The sequence below is a fragment of the Macaca thibetana genome, chromosome 1 (genome assembly GCF_024542745.1).
Source record: "Macaca thibetana thibetana isolate TM-01 chromosome 1, ASM2454274v1, whole genome shotgun sequence".
Lineage (NCBI taxonomy): Eukaryota > Metazoa > Chordata > Mammalia > Primates > Cercopithecidae > Macaca > Macaca thibetana.
This window is the reverse complement of record NC_065578.1, coordinates 144,034,918-144,057,890: the sequence shown is the minus strand read 5'-3', so window position 1 is coordinate 144,057,890 and position 22,973 is coordinate 144,034,918. Positions and strand designations below refer to the sequence as shown.

At 36.9% G+C, this 22,973-nt stretch overlaps 1 long non-coding RNA gene across 1 annotated transcript in view; it reads right to left on the bottom strand.

Moving 5' to 3' along the window:
- Positions 1-14,948: 14,948 nt before the first annotated feature.
- LOC126948448 (uncharacterized) overlaps positions 14,949-22,973 on the bottom strand; it is a 92,079-nt gene continuing 84,054 nt past the window's right edge. The window contains exon 2 of the long non-coding RNA XR_007723456.1: positions 14,949-17,811. This is a non-coding gene — a long non-coding RNA (uncharacterized LOC126948448). The remainder of the gene's footprint in view (positions 17,812-22,973) is intronic.

The window sequence follows — 22,973 nt, the reverse complement described above, 5'->3', positions numbered from 1 at the left end:
TAAAATTTAAAAACTTTTAGAATAAAGCAGAAAATTCCTCTAAGCAGGGAATAGAAAAGATTTCTCAGATAGGAATGAAAAGCACAAATCATGAAATGATAAACTGAACTTCATCAAAATATTTATAAATTGTTATTTAGGGAGTACTGTTTCAAAAATGAAAGGGTAAGTTACATGCTAAGAGGTAGTATGTTCATGACATAATAAGATAAAGGAGGTATATATTAAATATATAAAGAACTCTCACAACTCTGTAATAAAAAATATGCAATTTAAAAAGGGAGAAATATATAGAGATGTTACCAAAGAAGACATACAAATAGCAAATAAGCACACAAAAAATACTTATATCAGTAATGTTTAGAAAAATGAAAGTTAAAAGAACAATGACATATCTCTACATGACCACTAAAATGGTTACAGTTTTAAAAGCTGATAATCCCCAGGGCTGAAAAGGATATGAAGTGACTGGAGATTGCATATATGCATATATTGCTAGTATACTGCAGAATATTGCATCCACTTTAGAAAGCAATATGGCAGTTTTTTAGAAAGGTATTATAAGTTCTAGCAATTCTACTTCTACTTATTACTTTTTTTAAAAAAGGAAAGCATATAGCCACAAAAAATGTGTGCTTGGAATTTTCATAGAGCTTTATTCTTAATATAGGTCCAAACCAGAAACAAACAAAACGTCCATCGTATGGTGAACGGATAAACTCATTTTGTTATAATCATATAATAGGCTCAAGAATTAAAAAAAAAAAAAAAGTTTAAAAGAAGTTAAACTTTTAATACATGAATCTCAAAAGCATTATGCTAAATGAAAGGAACCCAGTACCAAAGACTGCCTAGTGACATATTACATGACCTATGAACCTCCATTTATATGAAATTCTGACAGAACTGGAGTAAAAGGAGGAGACCAGTGTTTGCTGAAAAAGGATTGAGGGTGTAAAGATTGACTGCAAGGGTCATGAAGGAAAATTTGGATTGATGGAAATGTTTTATGTCATGATTGTGATGGTGGTTACACAACTTAATTTGTCAAAATTAATCAAATGTTACCTTTTAAGGTTGGTACATTCTTTGTATACATATTATACTTCAATAAAAGTTAGTTACATGAACAAATTAGGGTAAAATCACTACTCTGTCATGTCCTGTTTACTTTAAAATCCCCCAAAATAACCAAGTAAGAGGAGTATTTTAATACTCTTCTTGGAAAGGAAGTCTTATGTGTGTGCTCCGGAGTTGAGTTAAAATCTTGAGGTGTTTCTGATAACTTTTGACTGCACAATCTCCCTTCAACCCTCAGAATGCAGCCTTCAAAAAATAAGAGGAGCTGCTAGGGTACAAATAGATTCCTAATATGGTTATGTACAGGGTAATTTCACAAAATGATTCCCAATATTACAATTTTGTAGATAGAAAATATATTGTCACACATAATGTTTAAAAATATAATATCAATTGTTTTTTGTTGATATACTTAATTTTTGGTCTCTGGTTTCCCTGAAAAAACATTTGGCTTTCCAGTTATTTTAAATCTTTTTCACTGGGGATACTTGAAAATTATTCAGTTGGTTAACACTAAGAAGTCTAATCTCTGTATCTATCTACTGTAGCTTAGAATTTTTCATATTATAAAATGTTACATATCATAGATATTTTGCCTGCCATGCTGATTAAGCATTATATTTTAATCTGTTTTGTGGTTAGTATAAAATTTCAAATCATATACCACACTGGTTTTAGATTTTGTGACTTAAAAATCTGTAATTAAATTCCATTTTTTGTGTTTTTAAAAATGATCTGCAAGACATTTAAGCTGTATAGGTTTTAGTTTCTAAATTGGTGTTAAAATTTAAATAGAACTCATCAAAAACCATTTAGAGTAATTTAATTTAAATTACATCAGAGTTTCTGTTTCTTTAATTTTATTTTTCTAATACAAGAAGGGAAGTGTTCTAAGGCTCTAGATGAAAACACGTACTGAAAGAAAACCTCTATACAATTAGGCAAGTATACTTAATTAAAATTGCTACTTGGCTAATATGATTTCCATAATCCCATACACTGTAATATTGTAAATATTATTTATGCCCAAAGTGTGCATCTTTGTGAAGAAAATTAATGGGTTATGAGGAGAAATAAAACAGATTTTATTATTCTTTGGTGTTTTAACCATCTACCCATATCTTCCTCTTAAACGTCTGACAGCACTTTAGTACAGGAAGTCTGATATAAAGGGAATATCTGTGGCTAAAGCTATATACAGAGGCTCAAATTATGAAATTAAAACATGAGGACAGTTTTGTTCCCATAATTAAGGTCTGTCCCTCACTTTCCTGCTTAGAAATTGAATTGCTCAAGTTCTCTCTTTTAGGCAGAGTCGTCTACATTCATCACATTTACAGATCTCTGACTGAGAAAAGTTTTAGCATTATATTCAGCTTTGTTGCAAAAATGTCAGCATTGTCTTGTACTTGGGATGGCTGGTTCTGTGTATTGGCCAAGGTCTATTCAGGGAAGGGTACTCTTTGTTGACTGAATCACCTGAGACCACAGAGAAAAGGTGCCCTGGGAATAATTAGAACTGGCTGATCAGAGGAGGAGCAGAAATGTGGAGCTGTCCAAAAGAGAGAGGTGGAGAACTAGTTTGAAGCCAAAAGAACTGATGAGGTTAAGAAATCAGCAGGAAGGCATACTTGAAGTGTAAGCAAGTGATGCTTAAGACTGAAGGTGTGGAATTGGGCTCAAGCTGCCCAAAACAACAGTGATACTTTCTTTGCTTCTCTTGGTGAAAGAGCTTAAGACTTAAACATTGTGTAAGAACCATTTTGCCATTTTAAACAAATCAACATTTGCAAACCATGTCCCTCCCTGCCCTGTGGTTGCTCTGTGTAAGCTTTTGGTTACAAAAAGCCCTCAGAACAAAAAATGCAGGCCAGTTGTAAGGCCTTCATTCACGAAGGCCCAGCCTCAGGGCTAAATGGGAGAGTTCTGCCAGCCATCAAACTTAACAGCCTTTAAACATGTGCAACATTTCTCTAAGCAAATTGGTTCCTTAATATGGTAAAATGCACAGCACCCAAGGGGAAATACTGGTGATCTCATTGCCCAAAACTGATGGAGTCACAGCACTGTATTCCTGAAAAGCACTCATATTTTCCACTTTGATAAAACCAGAAGCAAATATGAGAGTCAGTAGGTTTTGACATCCATTGTTCATTCTCACTTAACTTTTCCTCCTATATAGCAGAGCACAGTGGTTTAATTCATAGCTTATGGGATTTTTTTAATATAAACCATTCAAATTTTTAATATATTAATCAGTGGTTTCTAAAGATCCACAGGGATAAATAAACCCTGCAAGCTGGCAGGGGTTTCTTGTGGCACAACCACTGGTAGTTATAAACAGTAAACAAAACATAGTAACCATTTTAAGCACAAGAGATTGCTGTATCACACAGGGCATAAATCATTAGCTTAATAATTTCAGCAGCAGTGTCTCCAAAGCAAAATTAAGCCAACAGTTCCCCCTGTGGCAATAATGAAGTACTGTAATGGTAAAAGAAAAAAACAAAACAAAACAAGAGAAGGCATGATTATACCTCAGAAATGATTGAAAATTCAAGTTCAATAAATAACTATAGGACTCTCATCTCTGTGCTGCTCTTTGGAGAGGTGGGAGAGGGCTTGTCTCCAACCCCTATATCCATTCTTGTAGGCAGTTTGACACACACAAGTGCACTTTCCCTTAAGCCCCCACAATTCACATGCGCTGTAGGTAGGGCATGAAAGTGATGACATATAACAACTGAGAAGATGACAAACTTCTCTCAGCTGTATAGGCAGATATTATTCAGATATTGAGAGAGCCAAAAGAGTGCTAGGCCCAAGACAGTTCAATGTTGAGCTGGGCCATAAAGACCTGGATACATGTCTTCCTCAAAAATTTGCCAAGTGTCAAAGTTCATTTTTTAAAAGCTTGCTAACAATTTGGTGATTTGGGGTAAGTGCTGTGGAACGTTATCAGATAAAAGGAGTTCAGGGAGACCATCTTGATTCCTCTGCTGTGTCAAGTCAATACTATAAAATCTTCATTTTTTACTCTTTATTCATCCATTTTATTAAATCAGTATAGTCTTATTATTGTTGCCAATAATTTTTTTTAAAAAAAAGCTTTGAGTGGACACAGTATCTCTTTGAATTTTCTCAATAATACTATCTATTTAAAGTAACATTTTACCCTTAAAAACATACTCTATGTTTTTGACTACCTATTATGAACACATCTATCTCCTCAGAATGTATTTTGTCTAAAAATTCTATGATTTAGTCAAGCAAAAAATATATTATTTGCACAAAGCTAACTACCAGCTTGACTATCTTATTAGTGGATTGAGAGATGATTTGATTTGATAATACAGGGATAGAAATCAAACTAGAGTGTGTAGAGTCAGTGCCACTTTTACAGGATGGGCAGACCACAGGTACCTAAGAAGTAATAAACAAATGTCAATAAATGTCAATTTCCCTTTTCTTTCTTTCTTTCTTTCTTTCTTTCTTTCTTTCTTTCTTTCTTTCTTTCTTTCTTTCTTTCTTTCTTTCTTTCTTTTTCTTTCTTTCTTTCTTTCTTTCTTTTTCTTTCTTTCTTTCTTTCTTTCCTTCCTTCCTTCCTTCCTTCCTTCTCTCTTCTTTCTCCTTCCTTCCTTCCTTCCTTCCTTCCTTCCTTCCTTTTTTCTTTGTTTTTGACACAGTCTCACTCTGTTATAGGATGGGCAGACCCCAGGTACCTAAGAAATAATCACCAAATGTCAACAAATGTCAGTTTCTCTCTTTCTTTCTTTCTTTTCTTTCTTTCTCTTCTTTCTTTCTTTCTTTCTTTCTTTCTTTCTTTCTTTCTTTCTTTTTTCTTTCTTTCTTTCTTTCTTTCTTTCTTTCTTCTTTCCTTCTTTCTTTCCTTCTTTCTTTCTTTCTTTTTTCTCTCTCTCTTTCTTCCTCTCTCTCTTTCTTCCCTTCCTTCCCTTCCCTTCCCTTCCCTCCCTCCCTCCCTCCCTCCCTCCCTCCCTTCCTTCCTTCTTTCTGACACAGTCTCACTCTGTTGCACGATGGGCAGACCCCACGTACCTAAGAAATAATCAACAAATGTCAACGAATGTCAATTTCCTCATTTTCCTTCCTTCCTTCCTTTTCTTTTCTCTTCTGACAGAGTCTCACCCTTCCCTTTCCTTTCTTTTTTCCTTTCCTTTCCTTTTTCCTTTCCTTTTTCCTTTCCTTCCCTTTCTGACAGAGTCTCACTCTGTTACCCAGGCCAGAGTGCAGTGGGGTGATCTTGGCTCACTGCAACTTCTGCAGCCTTTCTTTCAGCGATTCTTCTGCCTCAGCCTCCTGCATAGCTGGGATTATAGGTGCCTTCCACCACGCCTGGCTAATTTTCGTAGTTTTAGTAGAGATGAGGTTTTACTCTTTTTGCCAGGCTGGTCTTGAACTCTTGACCTCGTGATCCACCTGCCTTGGCCTCCCAAAGTGCTGGGATTATAGGCATGAGCCACCGTGCCTGGCCCATTTCCCCATTTTCGTTGTGCTTTGTTTTTAACTATGACACTCAGGCAAAATCGTCTTAAAGACTCTAATGCCTATGTTTATTAGGTTAAATTGTAGATACATATTTGGATATACATACTCTGCTTTATTAATCTGAAATAAGAATATTAGATGGGAAATGAAAACCATTTCCTATTCTCTGCACCTATAAGAAAATACTTTTCTCCATGAAAGAAATAAGTTATTTCAGCTCTCTGTAAAAAAAGACATATCTAGCATTACATATAATCATAATACCATACATTTTAAGTGTGGCATGGAAGTAATTTTGCAAACAAAGTCGTGAATAGTGGATCTAATTTATGGTCAAAGAAAGGTTAAAGCTGCATCCTAAGTAAACGTATAAGGGAAATATGGTTTGTCTTTATTGCTGCTCTTTCCTCCCTTCGCTTTGCCCTGTTCTGTCTTTAACTCCTTTCTGCTCCACCTTACCTGTCCAAAATGCTATTTATTAATGTCATCATTCACATTTAAATTTGGTGGCCTCCAAAGTTTCCTCACACTTGTGATCAGGACAAAGCCAACGATAATAGAATATATGCAGTCATGTGTTATTTAATGATGGAGAAAATCCTGTGAAATGCATTGTTAGGCGATTTCGTCCTCCTGCAAACATCATAAAGTGTACTTACACAAACCTAGATTATACAGTCTGCTACATACTTAGGCTGTATCGTATAGCCTATTGCTCTGAGTCTACAAACTTGTACAGCATGTTATTGCACTGAATACTTCAGGCAACTGTGACACAATAGTATTTGTGTATCTAAACATAGAAAGGGTACAGTAAAAATACAGTATTATGATCTTATGGGACCACTGTCTTATATGTGGTTAGTCAATGAATGAAATGTCCTTATTTGGTGCATGACAGTATTTGGATATGGCTTATCAGACATATGAATTGAAATATGTTCTGGCATTCTATGTGTGCAACTAGTGAATTTTGATGAGGATTCAGCTTGGGAAATCCTTTTGACCTGTTAGAGTACAGCACTGACAATCTATCCTGACTAATTGACTTTAGGTAGATTCATTCTTAGCCTATTCTTCCACTTTGTGCCAATTATATCTTGTATATATTTGTACCTCTGGGTACTTGGAGTGGGGATTTTTATAATCATGATTTTTAAAAATATATATATGATATATATACATATAAAATATACATGTATACATACATCTTATATATATTTTATATGTATAGTACATATAAAGAAATCTTACAATGCATTAATAAAAAGATAACCAATTCAAAAATGGACAAGGAATTTGAATAGACATTTTTACAAAGATATACAAATAGCCAACATGTACATGAAAATGTGTTCCACAGCATTAGTCATTAAGCATATTAAAAACCACTATCAGATGCACTTCACACCTACTAGGAAGGCTATAATCAAGAGACAAACAATAAACTCCAAGGTTTGAGGAGGATGTGGAGAAATTTCAACTTCAATACATTGCAGTCGGGATTGTAAATGTTGCACCTGCTTTTGGAAAAGTTTGGCAAATCTTCAAAAAGTTAAACATGAGAGTTACCATATGACCCAACAATTCCATTCCTAGCAATATACCGAAGAGAATTGAAAACATATATACAGCAAAAACTTGTACACGGATTTTCATTCCATCATTCTTCATAATAACCAAAAAGTTAAAACAAACTTCCATCAACTGCTGAATGGATAAACAAAATATGATACATCCATATAATGGAATAAAATCCATAAAAAGAAATGTAGCACTAATACATGCTGCAATAAGAATGGACTTTGAAAACATTATTAATATGGTTTGGCTGTGTCCCCACCCAAATTTCATCTTGAATTCCCACATGTTGTGGTAGGAACCCTTTGGGAGGTAATTGAATCATGGGGACAGGTCTTCCCGTGCCGTTCTCATGATAGCAGATAGATCCCATGAGATCTGATGGTATTATAAGGTGGAGTGTCCCTGAACAAGCTCTCTCTTTTGCCTACTGCCATCCATGTAAGACGTGACTGCTCCTCCTTGCCTTCTGCCATGATTGTGAGGCCTCCTCAGTCACTTGGAAATATAACTCCATAAAACCTCTTTCTTTTTTAAATTGTCCAGTCTCAGGTATGTCTTTATCAGCAGCATGAAAACTGACTAATGCTGTAAATTGGTACCAGTAGAGTGGGGCACTGCTGAAAAGATAACAAAAAATGTGGAAGCGACTTTGGAACTGGGTAACAGGCAGAGGTTGGAACAGTTTGGAGGGCTCAGAAGAAGAAAGAAAAATGTGGGAAAGTTTAGAACACCCTGGAGACTTGTTGAATGGCTTTGACCAAAACATTGCTAATGATATGGACAATGAAATCCAAGCTGAGATGGTCTCAGATGGAGGTGAGGAACTTGTTGGGAACTGGAGCAAAGGTGACTCTTCTTATGTTTTAGCAAAGAAACTGATGGCATTTTCCCTTGACCTAGACATTTGTGGAACCTTGAACTTGAGAGAGATGATTTAGGGTATCTGGCAGAAAAACTTTCCAAGCAGTAAAGCATTCAAGAGGTGACTGGGGTGCTGTTAAAGGCATTCAGTTTTATAAGGGAAGGAGAGCATAAAAGTTTGGAAAATTTGTATCCCAACAATGTGATAGAAAAGAAAATCCCATTTTCTGAGGAGAAATTCAAGCTTGCTACAGAAATTTACATAAGTAACAAGGAGCCAAATATTAATCCCCAAGACAATGGGGGAAATGTCTCCAGGCATGACAGAGGTCTTCATGGCAGCCTCTCCCATCACAGGCCCAGTAGCCTAGGTGGAAAGAATGGTTTCATGGGCTCGGCCCGGGGTCCCCATGCTGTGTGCAGCCTAGGGACTTGGTGCTCTTTGTCTCAGCTGCTCCAGCCATGGCTGAAAAGGCCAATATAGAGCTTGGGCTGTGGCTTCAGAGCATGCAAGCCTTAAGCCTTGGCAGCTTCCATGTGGTGTTGAGCCTTCCAATGCACAGAAGTCAAGAATTGGGGTTTAGGAACCTCATCCTAGATTTCAGAGGATGTATGGAAATGCCTGGATGTTCAGACAGAAGTTTGCTGCAGGGGAGGGGCCCTCATGGAGAACCTCTGCTAGGGCAGTGCAGAAGGGAAATGTGAGGTTGCAGTCCCAACACAAAGTCCAGACTAGAGTACCACCTAGTGGAGCTATGAGAAGAGGGCCACCGTCCTCCAGACCCCAGAATGGTAGATTCACCAACAGCTTCCACCGTGCACCTGGAAAAGCCACAGACACTCAATGCCAGCTTGTGAAAGTAGCCAGGAAGCAGGCTGTACCCTGCAAAGCCAAAAAGGTGGAGCTGCCCAAGACCATGGGAACCCACCTTTTGCATCAGCATGACCTGGATATGAGACATGGAGTCAAAGGAGATCATTTTGGCACTTTAAAATTTGACTGCCCTGCTGGATTTTGGACTTGAATGGGGCCTGTAGTCCCTTAGTTTTGGCCAATTTCTCCCATTTGGAATGGCTGTATTTACCCAATGCCTGTACCCCCATTGCATATAGGAAGTAACTATCTTGCTTTTGATTTTACAGACTCGTAGCCAGAAGGGACTTGCCTTGTCTCAGATGAGATTTTGGACTATGGACTTTTAAGTGAATGCTAAAACGAGTTAAGACTTTTGGGGACTGTTGGAAAGGCATGTTTTGAAATGTGAGGACATGAGATTTGGAGGGGTCAAGTGTGGAATGATATGGTTAGACCATGTCCCCACCCAAATCTCATCTTGAATTCCCATATATTGTGGGATGGATCCAGTGGGAGGTAACTGAATCATGGAGGCAGATCTTTCCTGTGCTGTTCTCATAATAGCAAATGAGTCTCATGAGATCTGATGGTATTATAAGGGGGAGTTTCCCTAAACAAGCTCTGTCTTTTTGCCTGTTGCCATCCATGTAAGGCATGACTTGCTCCTCCTTGCTTTCTACCATGATGGCAAGGCCTACCCAGCCACTTGGAACTGCAGGTTCATTAAACCTCTTTCTTCTTTAAATTGCCCAGTCTCGGGTATGTCTTCATCAGAAATTTGAAAACTCACTAATACAATTATACTAAACGAAAAAAGCCATACATAGAAGGCCAAATAATGTATAATTCCATTGATATGAGAAAAATATATACAGAAAGAAAGTAGATTAGTAGTTGCTAGGAGATGAGGGGAGAGGATGTTGGAGTGTGACTGCTAATGAGTATAGAATTTTCATAGAGGTACTGGAATTAGTAATGATCATTGCACAACTTTGTAAATATGCTTAAAACCAAAGCAATGTACACATTTTATGATATGTGAATTAAGAATTTTATTTTATTTCAATAGCTTTTAATGTATAAGTGGTTTTTGGTTACAGGGATGAATTATGTAGTGGTGAATTCTGAGATTTTAGTGCACCTGTCACCTGAGCAGTGTACGTTGTACCCAATATGTAGTTTTTTTACCCCTTGCCCAAATCCCACCTTCCCCCTTCCAAGTCTCCGAAGTCCATTTTATCACTCTTATGGCTTTGCATACACATAGCTTAGCTCCCATTTATAAGTAAGAATATACGATATTCTGTTTTCCATTCCTGAGTTATTTGAGTTACTTCACTTTGAATAATGGCCTCCAGCTCCATCCAAGTTGTTGCAAAAGACATGTTCATTCCTTTTTATGGCTGAGTAGTGTGTGTATATATATATATGTGTGTGTATATATATATATATCTCACATTTGCTTTATCCACTCATTGGTCAATGGCATTTAGGTTGGTTCCATATCTATGCAATTGCAAATTGGGCTGCAATAAACATGTGTGTCCATGTGTCTTTTTCATATAGTGGCTTCTTATCCTCTGGGTAGATACCCAGTAGTGGGATTGCTGGATTGAATGGTAGGGTGTACTTATTTTCCCTGTGTTTGACTGTAAGATTTATTTTTAATTATCACATTGTATAGGCCTATGTTGAACTATTACAAATAATTCCATTCATTTATAGCTGCTTTCCTGTATTTCTGCTGACATTATATATTGGATAAACCTATTTGTCTTTCAGACAATAGGCTTAAAGTACTAGATAACATTCATATTTAAAAATGAATTATTCAACCATTTCTAATGTACCATATCTGATTCTATCACTAGAATCTAACAATTTGAAACCCTGATATGGTTATTAGGGCCCCTAAGGTACTAAGAGGAATTACTACTCCCCACCTTTACATATGCTCTTTGTAGACTGAATATGCAGAGCTCTTTGATGCCTTAGTTTTATTTAAGCCTCCATTTCAGGATGATTTCAACTGAATACAAATATCTGGGCTGGGGGGAGTGTGGAAAGACTATGTGCCTTAACCCCAAATACCCCTAGTGATGGCCCTGATGACAACACACATCGGGATGCTTTGAATCATCCTGATGATTGATTTGATTTTTCCACTCCTCACCTAGACTTTTGGCATTGCCTAGACAGAGCTACAGCACTTTGGGCTGTAGTCAGCCACTTCCTTCCAGCTGCATGTTTTGTTCCACACTCTGCTTCACCTTTCTTTTTGGCTACACTCATCCTTGACTCCATATGTTTTTCTCCATGTGTCATCCCAGCCTAACTGAGCACAAAGTCTCTAGCTGTTCCCTGTCCAAGACACACATCTTCCTTGAATCTCGCTCAGTAACAAGTCAGTGTGTTTAATCAATCCTTTATAGTTTTACAAGATATAGCAATGGGTAAAATTGATGTGGTTAGAAAACCCCATCCTCCTAGTTCAGAAATCAATAAGCCTTTACTCTGTGTTTCCTTTATGTTTAGCATGCAACCAGATCTGGATAACTTAAATTAGGAATTTCCACTCTCTAATCTTACGTCTGACCAGGGCAAAGTAACTGTGGAAGAAATCAGTTCCATTTAGCAAATGCTGTATTTCTTGAGAGGCAGAGTGCTAAGATGCCTCAGGGATTACAAAGATAAATAGCATACATTCCGTATGCTCAGACCATTTTCACGATACATAGAAGTAAGATTGTAAATTATGAAACTGTGGGATTAAAGAAATGTTGATGCCAAATTTGAACTGATGAGAAATCCAATTTATGTAATTCTTGCAAAATGGCATAATTTGAAAACATAGTTAATTGCAAACTGTGTTTATGTTGTTGTCATCACCCACCCCACTAGGAAAATGAAACACAAACTCTCCTTTGTCAATATTAGGAGAACCATTATTGATTACTTTTTGCATCAGAATTTCTACAAGTAAGTCTTGGTTTTAGAATCTAAGCAAGCACTGTTATTATCATTTCTAATCTTGTTTTTCATATCCTTGCACAATGTTACTCAAGCTCACTAAACGGTGTTACTAAAGTTAGTGCTGAGAAAAAAAGAGTAAAGTTAATAACTCTGGAATAGACATATGATGTGGTAAAGCACTATGATGGAATGCAAACCACCACCAATACTAATGTAGGAAAGAGTCCTCAGCAAAATAATAAAGAAAATGTAAAAAGCAATTTCAAAGCAAATATATACTAAATATATAAATTAGAAATTCGTAAGTTCCAAAAATGCATTCCCCCTTTGGGAAAATTTGTTTTGAATTATTTGAGTTTTAAGTTATGCAAAGTATCCAGGAATAACACTTCTCTCATATGAAAAGCAAGTGCCCTGCACTTAAATTTTATTTCCCACAGCTTTACCTTACAATCCCTGCAGTTTAGTTAGAAAAGTCTCTTTATTATTCCACACATCCTCTGCCAAGGAAACCAGTATTATTCCTTTCACTATTTCTTTTATTATGCTCTTCTTCCTGTTTTAAATATCTTCACTCTTCCTACCCACTAATCCAAATATATGGCCTAGTTTCAAAGGCCCACTCAAGCGCCACTTCATCTGCAAAGCTGTACCTGACTTAGTAGAGTCACAGGATTTTATACTTGGAATAGCTCTTAGAGATTATCTAGTTCAAATATTTTCCAACTGTGCAACATAGAGACACTTAGAAAGCTTTTGAAAAAGAAGTAGAAATGGGAAGGGAAGTAAAGTGGGCAACAGAGTTCTGGAGCTCTCACCTACTTTAATCCAGCACTGCTTTCATCATTTTAATTATTTACCTTTCCCAGAAAGACATTATTTGAACAAAAGTTTCCAGAGCTTTAGATCATAAAAATTCACAGTTCAACATGATGAATGAAGAAACTAAGGCTGAGTTGAATATTTTATCCTGATTACAAACAATCTAGCAAACTAAGCTAAAACCCTAGGATCTCTGGACTGCCAGCCCAGCTACACTGATCTCCCTATTTTGTTTATCAACAAAATACTTACAATTTCCCATTTATGATTCTATAGTGTCTTTTGTTATTTACACGTATGTGTCTTGTCTAATACACTGAGTGTGGCTGTTCCATGGCTGGGTGTAATTTACGCTCTTCCACTCTTCTCTGAGCAGAGAACTGGGTTCACAGTATGATTGCTGACTTTTCTTCTCAGGATAGACATTGATTCGTATACAAAATTAGACAAGCCAGTACTTAGACAATCAACTCCATGTATTGACTGAAATAACATAAACTGCATCCTTCACAGAAACTATTTATTAATGTTGACATTAATGGTAGTCAGTACAGCTACATTTTTCATAAAAAATAATATTTCTGCCTCATTTGTACTCTTTCCCTCACGTATACAAATCTAGGCTTAATCAATTAAACTCCTTGCTCTAAATGACACCTGGTTTTTAACCCTTTAATCTCATTTTTGGGTAGCTGTCACTATTGCAACAGACATTCTAACAAGAAAAACTAACCCTTTATTATTATTTTTTAAAAATCCCTAATTCTTGATTCTTTGTAAGTTCTTCCTGCAGCTGCTTCTTTCTTCTGATACATTTCTTGTAAGGGTACACTGAACTTGCTATCTTTGTTCCCTCCCCTCCCAGCTCCATCTTTGTGTACTACATAATCTATTTCTTAAAAGTGGTAATGTCAACCATTGTGGAAGACAGTATGGCAATTCCTCAAAGGTCTAGAATCAAAAATACCATTTGACCCAGCAATCCCATTACTGGGTATATACCCAAAGGAATATAAATCATTCTATTACAAAGATACATGCACATGTGTGTTCATTGCAGCACTGTTCACAATAGCAAACACATGAAATCAACCCAAATGCCCATCAATGATATACTAGATAAAGAAAATGTGGTACAGCTACATCACGGAATACTATGAAGCCATAAAAAGGAGTGAGATCATTTCCTTTGCAGGGATATGGATGGAGCTGGAAGCCATTATCCTCAGCAAACAAATAAAGCAACAGAAAAACCAAACACCACATGTTCTCACTCATAAGTGGGAGCTGAACAATGAGATCACATGGACACAGGGAGGGGAACAACACATACTGGGGCCTGCTAGGGAAAAGTGGGAGGAAGAGCATTAGGAAAAATAGCTAATGCATGCTGGGCTTAATACCTAGGTGGTAGGTAATAGGTGCAGCAAATCACCATGGCACATGTATACCTATGAAACAAACCTGCACATCCTGCACCTGCACATGTACCCCAGAACTTAAAACAAGTGGCAATGATCTTTTATTTGTAATTTAAATTAACTTTTAATACTCTATCTTTTCTATTCCCCTATGCTTGCTTTATTTCATTCACTCCCATAAATATTTGATTGTCAAATCTACTTTTCTAGGAGTGTCTTCTCATCAACCCTTTCGGACTAGGGCGAGAGAAGTTCCCTTCTAGACTCCAAGCTTTAGACACCTGCTCTATCTCCCATCCTCCCCTTCCAGGGCTAGTTGTCTCCCAGCCCACATCCTCTCTTCTGATTCAGACGCTGGGTACCTGGGACCACCATAATTCCTATTCACATTCTCTATCTCGTTGAATCTACTTCCAGGGCCGAGTGGCTTCTTGACTTCAGGACTATATTTCTAAACCTCCAGTGTATCCCAAGATCCAAGTGGTGACTAAGGAGTGGTTGTCTGTGAGAAGTGGGGATGAAGTGGAGGTATTATCATGTTCACATTCCTTCCCTGCCCCATCCCTGCCCCATTTTCTATAGAATAGAAAACAAATTTCTTCTCATAGTTTCAAGATCTTCACAATGGTTTCGCATAGCTCCTAAGCCTGAGATTTCCCATGATTGACCCTGAGGCCTGTGCATGGATAGGGCTAGTGAGAAGGGGGGTAAAGTGGGAGGAGAAGAGGTCCTTTCTGAGTTACTGCCACCATATTTTATCATGGAACTGTAATTCAAACTTGGTCTTTGAGGTTGATATGAAAGCATATTTGTCATGGTAGGAGGTTAGATATTTTATTTAACAGTTTGTGGCTTGATTTATAACTTTTAAATATTTAACATATGGTACACAGTCCTCCATTTGCAGTCTTGCCTTAGGACCTACAAATCTTAGAGAAAGAGCTGGGTCTTTTCTCTCTGAGGCCAGATTAATTTCTGAGTTCCTACTGGTCTTCTCTTTAAGGGTGCCTCATTTGCATATCTAACTTAAAATATCAAAAGCTGAGTTGATATTCTCCTCCTCATCTTAAACCTACTCGCCTATGTTTGTGTCTTCTCTTAGTTAACGCCATCACTATCCACTCAGTCCCTAGCTATAGGTCTTGGAGTCATTCTTAACTTTTCTCTTCCCCAAACCTCAGTATTTAATCAGAGATAAAATATACTCTATGTCTGAAATATCTTGAGTCCATCTTCTCCTTTCAAGTCCCATCTGTCAGCTGATTCATTTTAATAGCCATTTTACTAGCCTCTTCCTTCCCCTCCTTAATTCACTATCCACATTTCCACCAGAATTATTATGTTCACATTGCTCTCCTATACCTGATCCCTGCCCCATTTTCTATAGAAAACACATTCCTATTCATAGTTTCAAAGTCTTCACAATGTGACCATAGCCTACCCCGACAATCATGCTTACTTCCCATATTCTTATCTCTTCTTTTTCACACTCATCTACACAGCCATACATGCATGCACTATAATCTAGATGACACAGACTTATTTGATACTTGTTAATCTCAGACTATTTGAACATTTATAAACTTGTCATAAACATTCACATGCATATACTTTTACCTAAGCCACTGCTTCTATTTGGACCATTCTTTCCTTATTTACACTTCTGTAAAAACGTGATTAACTATACTATTGTCATTTACTCTGTGAAAGTCTTCCACAATTACTCCACCAAAATCACTGTCTTCCATGATTACTTAACATTTGTTTATGCCAGTATTATTCTACTTAAAAATGTTGGCCCATAGTCATGTTATAAATGAATGCCTCTCTAGCCCTTAAATATAAATTTATTATATGCAGGGACTAATCTCTACTCATTTTGTATATTACTTGTGACTTGTGTATTTTCCCAGAGTAGTGCAATGTAAATGTTTGTTTAATTTCTGAGCGAAATTTTAAAAGAGATCAGTTTTAATTAAAAAAAAAAAAAAAGAAAAGAAAAAAAAGAAACCATACAATGTATTTCCTTAAAGGGGGCTATCAGGATTTCTTTGTTCTATTCTAGCCCACTCTGCAACCTTCATTTACTTTATCATAGAATTCTAAGATTTCTCTCTCCAAAATGGGTTTAACATCCCGTCTAAAAGCTGTAGTGGTATGTCTGCAAAACCTGTCAAGAAGCCCTGATGAAAGGCAGTGCAGAATTACAAGCATTATTACAAAGACAGGTGTGGTGTTCAATTCAAAACCAGCCACCTGTGCATCCTCCGTTTTCAGAGATGATTCGCACATGTTCATCACAGGTTCCCCAAGTCACTTATTGCCCGTGCACTCCTTAGAGGGAGACAATCTGGAATTGCAGAGTTTTCTAGCAGAGTTTTCTCTCCTTAAGCTCTTTTAATTTTTCAATCACATTCCCTGACATAAGACGGGTTCATTTTCTGTTTATAGTATGTCTCACGGGCAGTTTTTGGATCTGTTTCTGGCATTTTCCCTCCAATCATCTTGGGAATCACAGCATGAAGTTGGTGGGCAGTGGGGTAGGTGGAATCCAGGTTAGACTATTTAATTTTCTGTTACGGGAATTCTGTATTCTTTTGGGTTTTGGAACTGGTAATGCCAAAATGCTGCTTCTTTACTCAGTATACAGGCAAAGGCAAATCACTTAAGTCTACCAAACATAATAGTGACAGTATTAACAAATTACTTGACAGTTCAGAAGTGATTTTCATGTATATCATCTAATTTAATTCTCATTACAACCCTGTGAAGTACATTTCGTGTTTCATAGATTAAAAAAAAAAAAAAACAAGAGTTCACATGTTTTTTTTCTTTTGCAAGATCACAGAAATAATAAGAGCTAGGAAGTAAGTTTTCTGAATCTACATCCCATGATCTTTAGTAGAGTATAACATATAGGGAATAGCCAAGTAATGAAGAAACAAATACCAGCTATATTTCAGATAAGCAATATATTATTTACAGAATTAAGAGTTATCTATAACATAGTAAAGTCTCATTCATACGTAATAACGTGTGCTTGTAAAAACATAAAGTTCCATTAGAAAGAGGGTCAAAATTGTAATATTGTAAGACAGTTTTAGTACTAGTAAACATGGTGTGTAGGATAAACTAAAAAGTAAATGTACAATAACTAAAATGCCAGTGAGATTATGCTGGGTCAAATCCAAAGCCAGCACAGCACTGGCTCTCTTGCCTAAGGTCCATGGTGACCACTCCTTGGCTATTGCCAAAGTTCATTCAACGCCTAAGCACTCTTTATTCAGCTGGTGGCAAATTCAGCCAGGCTTGTGTTTTTCCCTTCAGGATGACGAGCTTCCCCTAGCCCAGGGCAGGTCCTAAAATGTCATCTGGGAGCCAGGGCCTGGAATCAGGATCCTTAGGAATTTACTTGGTGCTGTATTCTACTATGGCTGAGTTGGCAATTAAGTGCAAGGTTAAGCCCTTTACTTCCTTCGTTCTCCTTTTCTCAAGCAGATGGATGATCTCCCTGTGGTCACCCACGCCCCAGGCCTGAGGCAAGAACTGAGACAAGTACTGTCTGGCTACCACCAATGTCCACTCAAGGCCCAGTCGCTGCTCAGTCAGCTTACGGTAAATGCTGCCAGTCCTGTGTTTCTGTCTTCAAAGAAGTGGGCTCCCCTCCGGCCCAGGGTGGGTTCAAAAATGCCATCCAGGAGGCAAGGCCTGGAACAAAAGAAGCCCGTTGTTTTTTTGTTTGTTTGTTTGTTTACTGACCTGATACCCAAACTGCAAGACAAACTCGTCTTTACTCTTCCCTCTCCTTTCCTGAAGCAGGAGTCTCTCTGCATGGCCACCACAGCTGGGAATATACTAGGTCACACCTGAAGCCAGCATGGCATTGGGTATCACCCAAGGCCTGTGGTGAGTACTGCCTGGTTACCACCCATGTTTTTTCAAGGCTCAAATGCTGTTTAGTCAGCAGGTGATGTATCCTGCAAGTACAGGGTCTTTCCTTTCAATGCAGCGGGTTCCCTTCTGGCCCACGGTGTGTCTAGAAATGTCATTTGGAAGTTAGCGCCTAAAATAGGGGCCTCAGGAATTTGTCCGATGCCCTATTCTACTGTAGCTGAGCTGATATCCAAGTTGCAAGACAATGTCCTCTTTACTCTCTTCCCTCTTCTTTCTTCAAGTGGAAAGAAGGAGCTGTGAGCTGCGCTTCCTGGGGTTGTGGGAGGGTGACACAAGCACTCCCTTAGCCACCCTCGCTGGTGTCTCACTAGGTTGTGTGCATCCCAAGTTCACTGGCTCTGAGCCAAGCACAGCACCAAAACTTGCACAGGAATTGCAGTCATTGTGGCCTAGATTGCTTTTCAAGTTTATTTAGTACCCCAGAGAGCGTTAGCCTGTAGTGGTGGTAATAGCAGGAACTCAGGTTCCAAACGTTGGCATGGATTATTTTCTTTTGGCTAGGGCTAGTCTAAATGTTCTCTCTGTGGTTGCTGGTTGAGTTCTGCATGTGTTGCTTTCCATAGTGGCAGGCAGCACTGAATTCCAATGCAAAGTCCCACAATCACTGAGCTCTCTCTCCTGCAAGCACACATAATCTCTCTCCATTCCATGTAGCTGCTGCTGATGGATGGAGTTGGGGTGGTGTTGGCCATTCGAAATTGTCTTTCCTACCCTCTTCAGCGCCTCTTTCCTTGATAAGATGTCAAAATTACGTACAATGATCACTCATCTGATTTTTCTTTCTTATGAAGATGTTTTCTTGTGCAGATAGTTGTTTCATTTGGTGTTCCTGTGGGGAAGACAACTGCTGGAGGGACCCATTCGGCCATCTGGCTCCACCTCCTCCCCAGGGTTTTGTTTTAGCAATGACTATATTACTTTTATTTCTAATAGTTCCATTTTGTTCTTTAGTGTTTTTGCTCTGTCATTACATTAGGTTATTATTTCTTCTTCAAATATTTTGATAATTTTATACTTTGTTAAATAACTATGAACACACTTATTAATCTCTTCCATATTGTTCTATTATCACTGTTTTTAGCATGTGATTTTCATGCTTTTCTGTCTAATCTCTCTCTCAAAATTGTGTCTCTAAAAAAAATGTGTGTGTCTGTATATGTATACATATGACATATTATCTTTAGTTTGTGACTGCTTTCCTCTGTTAATTCTCTGTACAGATTGTGTCTTTGTAAAAAATAAGTAAGTTGTATATGCACAAAGAGAGATCACTTTCAGTGGGTGATTTACTTTTTCCTTTGTGTGTCCCATACATCCAGGGATGCAGAATTTTCTTTACAGGGTTATTGAGGTTTTATTGCTTATGCCTCAGTATAGAAGATTCCCCTGGTATCAGACCAGTTTTTTAAAATGAATTTCAAAGCTTATTATTCCTGCTTTATGTATTACTACAAATTTTGACCACATACTTTTGGTGCAGCTTGGGTTCTTGACTTTTCTCTCAGGAGATGATTTATAGCTACTTCCAGAGCCTGGGAAGCCAGTAAGATTGTTTTTGCATTTAGCTAGGGCTGTCTTCAAAATCTTCAAAGATATTTTTTCTAATCCCCTATCCTGGAGAGACTCAAGGCTGCATCTGACAGTCTTATGAACTGCTAGGGTATCACGTCAAGGTTCCTTTTGGAACTGAGTTCTTTATTTGTTTCTGGCACTTAGTGATTTCCTTCCTTTCTTTTGAGAGTCACTATATTTTTTCTTAATTAATTTACATGGTATTATATGAGGCATTCTTCTGTGTTTATATTTGAAGAGTGATCATACAAAAGGCTTCATGCAAAAATAAATTCTGCTTGTAATTAGTAGTGATTTAGGTTAGAACATTAAATAAGAGGACTGGCTTGAGTAATTATTTGACTGTCTGATTTTATATTTTAAGATACATTTTCTAGAGTGCCTAACTCCCTATTATACCAAAATATGCAGAGATACATACACCACTTTTTTCCCCATGGCAGACAGACATAGTGATTCTCTTAAAATTTAAATCAGATCATGTCACTCTCAATGGCTTTCCATCTCATTAAGTACAGAACCCAGTTCTTCACATGAACCTAAAAGGGCCTGCAAATCTGACCCCCTGATAACTTTGTCCTCATCTCTTACTATTAATACTTTCCACTTAGCTCACTTCACTCCAGTCATATTAGGCTGCTTATTGTTCCTTGGTATAGTAAGCAAGATATTACCACAGACACTTCACTCTTGCTATTTCCTCCATTTTCAGTGCATTACATGAACCATTCACTCTCTAATTTGCCTTAGTACTCTGTTACCTTCCATGGCAATCCAGCAAAACAGAAAAAACAAAAGAAAAGAAAACAAAAAAAACACATACACATTCCCTATTCCTCTAACCCTGCTGGGTTCTCCTGCTCTCACAGTACTCATTAGCATCTGACATAATATCCATATACTTGTTTATTTATTTCTCAGACTGCCCCATTTGTCATAGACTTCCAGGAGAACAGATATTTAACATGCTCTTGGTTTTTTATCTGCTGATGTATTCCAGTATGAGAAAATTACCTGGTACATAAAAAGCATTCGTCTGAGAGACTAAAATAATACTATAATATAATTTATACTTTAAAAACCTGTATAAATGTAAACAAAATTTTTATTGAAATTATTTAAGGAATATATACATAAACCATACTTTATTTTATTTTTTAATTTTAATTATTTAATTTTAATTTTAAAAATTTTGAATTTAAAGTATGCAAACTTTTAAGAAAGTTTTGAAATATGGGCTTTAAAATCCAACTGATAAAAATTTCTGTTAAGTTAAACAGTATTGGAGAAAACTGTGTTCTTTCTTCCTCACAATTTCTCCAAAGAACATTCCATCTTTACCCAATCCACAGACGATACAAAAATAGCCCCAATAAAGTTTCTTTATCTGAACCATGCCTGATACTCTATTAAAATACAGAAGACTATGACTCAGGGCAGTGATCTCAATATAATTAATCCCAGAAAAGATAATCTAGAGGAAGAAAATGTTACTGCAGTGATTACCCTGTAAATTCTGTTCATGCTGTCTGTGACTCAGAATAAGAATTAAAATGATGATAAGGCACTAAATATTCCAAAGATTTAATGTGAAGTGTTGAAGGTTGAGAAAAACGTTTTCTCTTTATATGCATGTGCTCAAGCTTTTAATACATATTTCAGTTATGAGTTAGGATTAAGCATTAGAGGAAAGTGCTGTTGAAATACCAGCTGTACTCTCAAAGCACTAAAACTTAAATAATAATAAATAGTAGAAAATCCAGGGAGAAAATGAAGAAATGAAGTTATTTATAAATCTCTGGTTAGCTAAGTGTACATCTTATTTATTTAGCATTAATTCGGAAATAGTAATTTAAAATAAATAGTATTTGAATAAGAAAGAAGATGGAAACAAATAGGCACTTTTGGATAATTAATTTCCCTAATTTAGGTGGAATATCAGTGGTACAGGATGGAAAGAACAAAGAACTTGGAGATGTAGGCAAACCATTTGCTAACTTAGGGACTTTAATTACTAATATTATCACATAATATATCAGATAAATATATTCGGCCTCAACCACGAAACAAATCAGGTGGACAATGGGCCTTTTTTTTTTTAAGTTACTTTCATATAAACATATCAGCAACTTCCCACAGTTTGATTAATTTGGCTGCTGACATTAGCCAAAGAATGGCCAATCAGTCGACCATTTCATTTATCTGTCACAAATAGAGCATAAGACAGAGTGAAATAAAGTGTAAACATTCAGGTTCCCTTCAGAGGGCAATTTTAAGAAAAATAACTGAAGGAAGGTTATTTCAGCTTCCTCTTCTGCAATATCAACTCCTCATCCTTCCCTACTTCACTTTCTACATTTTAGGGATAGATAAAGGACACCACAGGCAAGTCTAACAATTTGCTCTAGCCTCTGAGTGAGTAATAACAGAAGCAGTCCAAATGAGGAATTCCTGTTGTTCATCCCCAAATGGATTTCCCTAGGCCACTCCTGTCACACATCTCCCCTGATTTCTACAGATTTTTATGTTGTATGCTAATTTCCATGACTCTTACTCACCTGGAAAACAACAGTATCACTATCAGAATTGTTCAACTGGTATGTGACAGCTAAAATCAACACTTCTTCCTTAACTCTGTTTTACTCTACTCCTCCCAAAAAGCAAACTCCTATTCACAGAGATAGCTTAATTTCATTTGTGTATCTGGCTACTACTTGTGAGACCCTAATTATTTCCATTTTTTGGCAGATTTTGATCTGCTACGGCACAAGAAATTATCACAATCAGCAAGAAGACAGATGAATGCAACAGTCAGTACTTATCTAGATCACTTCCCCCAAAATGTTCTCACAGCTCTATTTCACTTAAGTTTGGATGTACCACTTAAGACATCAAAGTGTTCTGCAAGTGGGGAAAAAAAACAAACAAACAAGAAATATCTTAAAATGTCAGCTATGTGTGATTTAAAACAAAAAATATTTAAGATGAGGTTAAAAGTTATAAACATTTATGTACATTATTAGCTCTACATCAACAAAAGAGCACAGTTTTTCCACTGCAAATTAATAGATTATAAAATCAATAGGTTTTTCATGAAAGTAATTAAGAAAAATGGGGGTAGAAACAAATTCAATCTTTTAAGAATGTTTTGCCTTTAAAACAACTTTCTCTAAAATTGCCTAAAATGAAATATAAGTTAACTCTCATTCTATGAGTTCAGTGGAGTTAAATTTAACTTGAAAACATCTTTCATTTCTATAGCTACTTTATTATATTTATACAAGACTGCAAAAAGTTAATTGGGTGATTTAAGTGAGTCAACTGTCACATATATTATGAGCTCT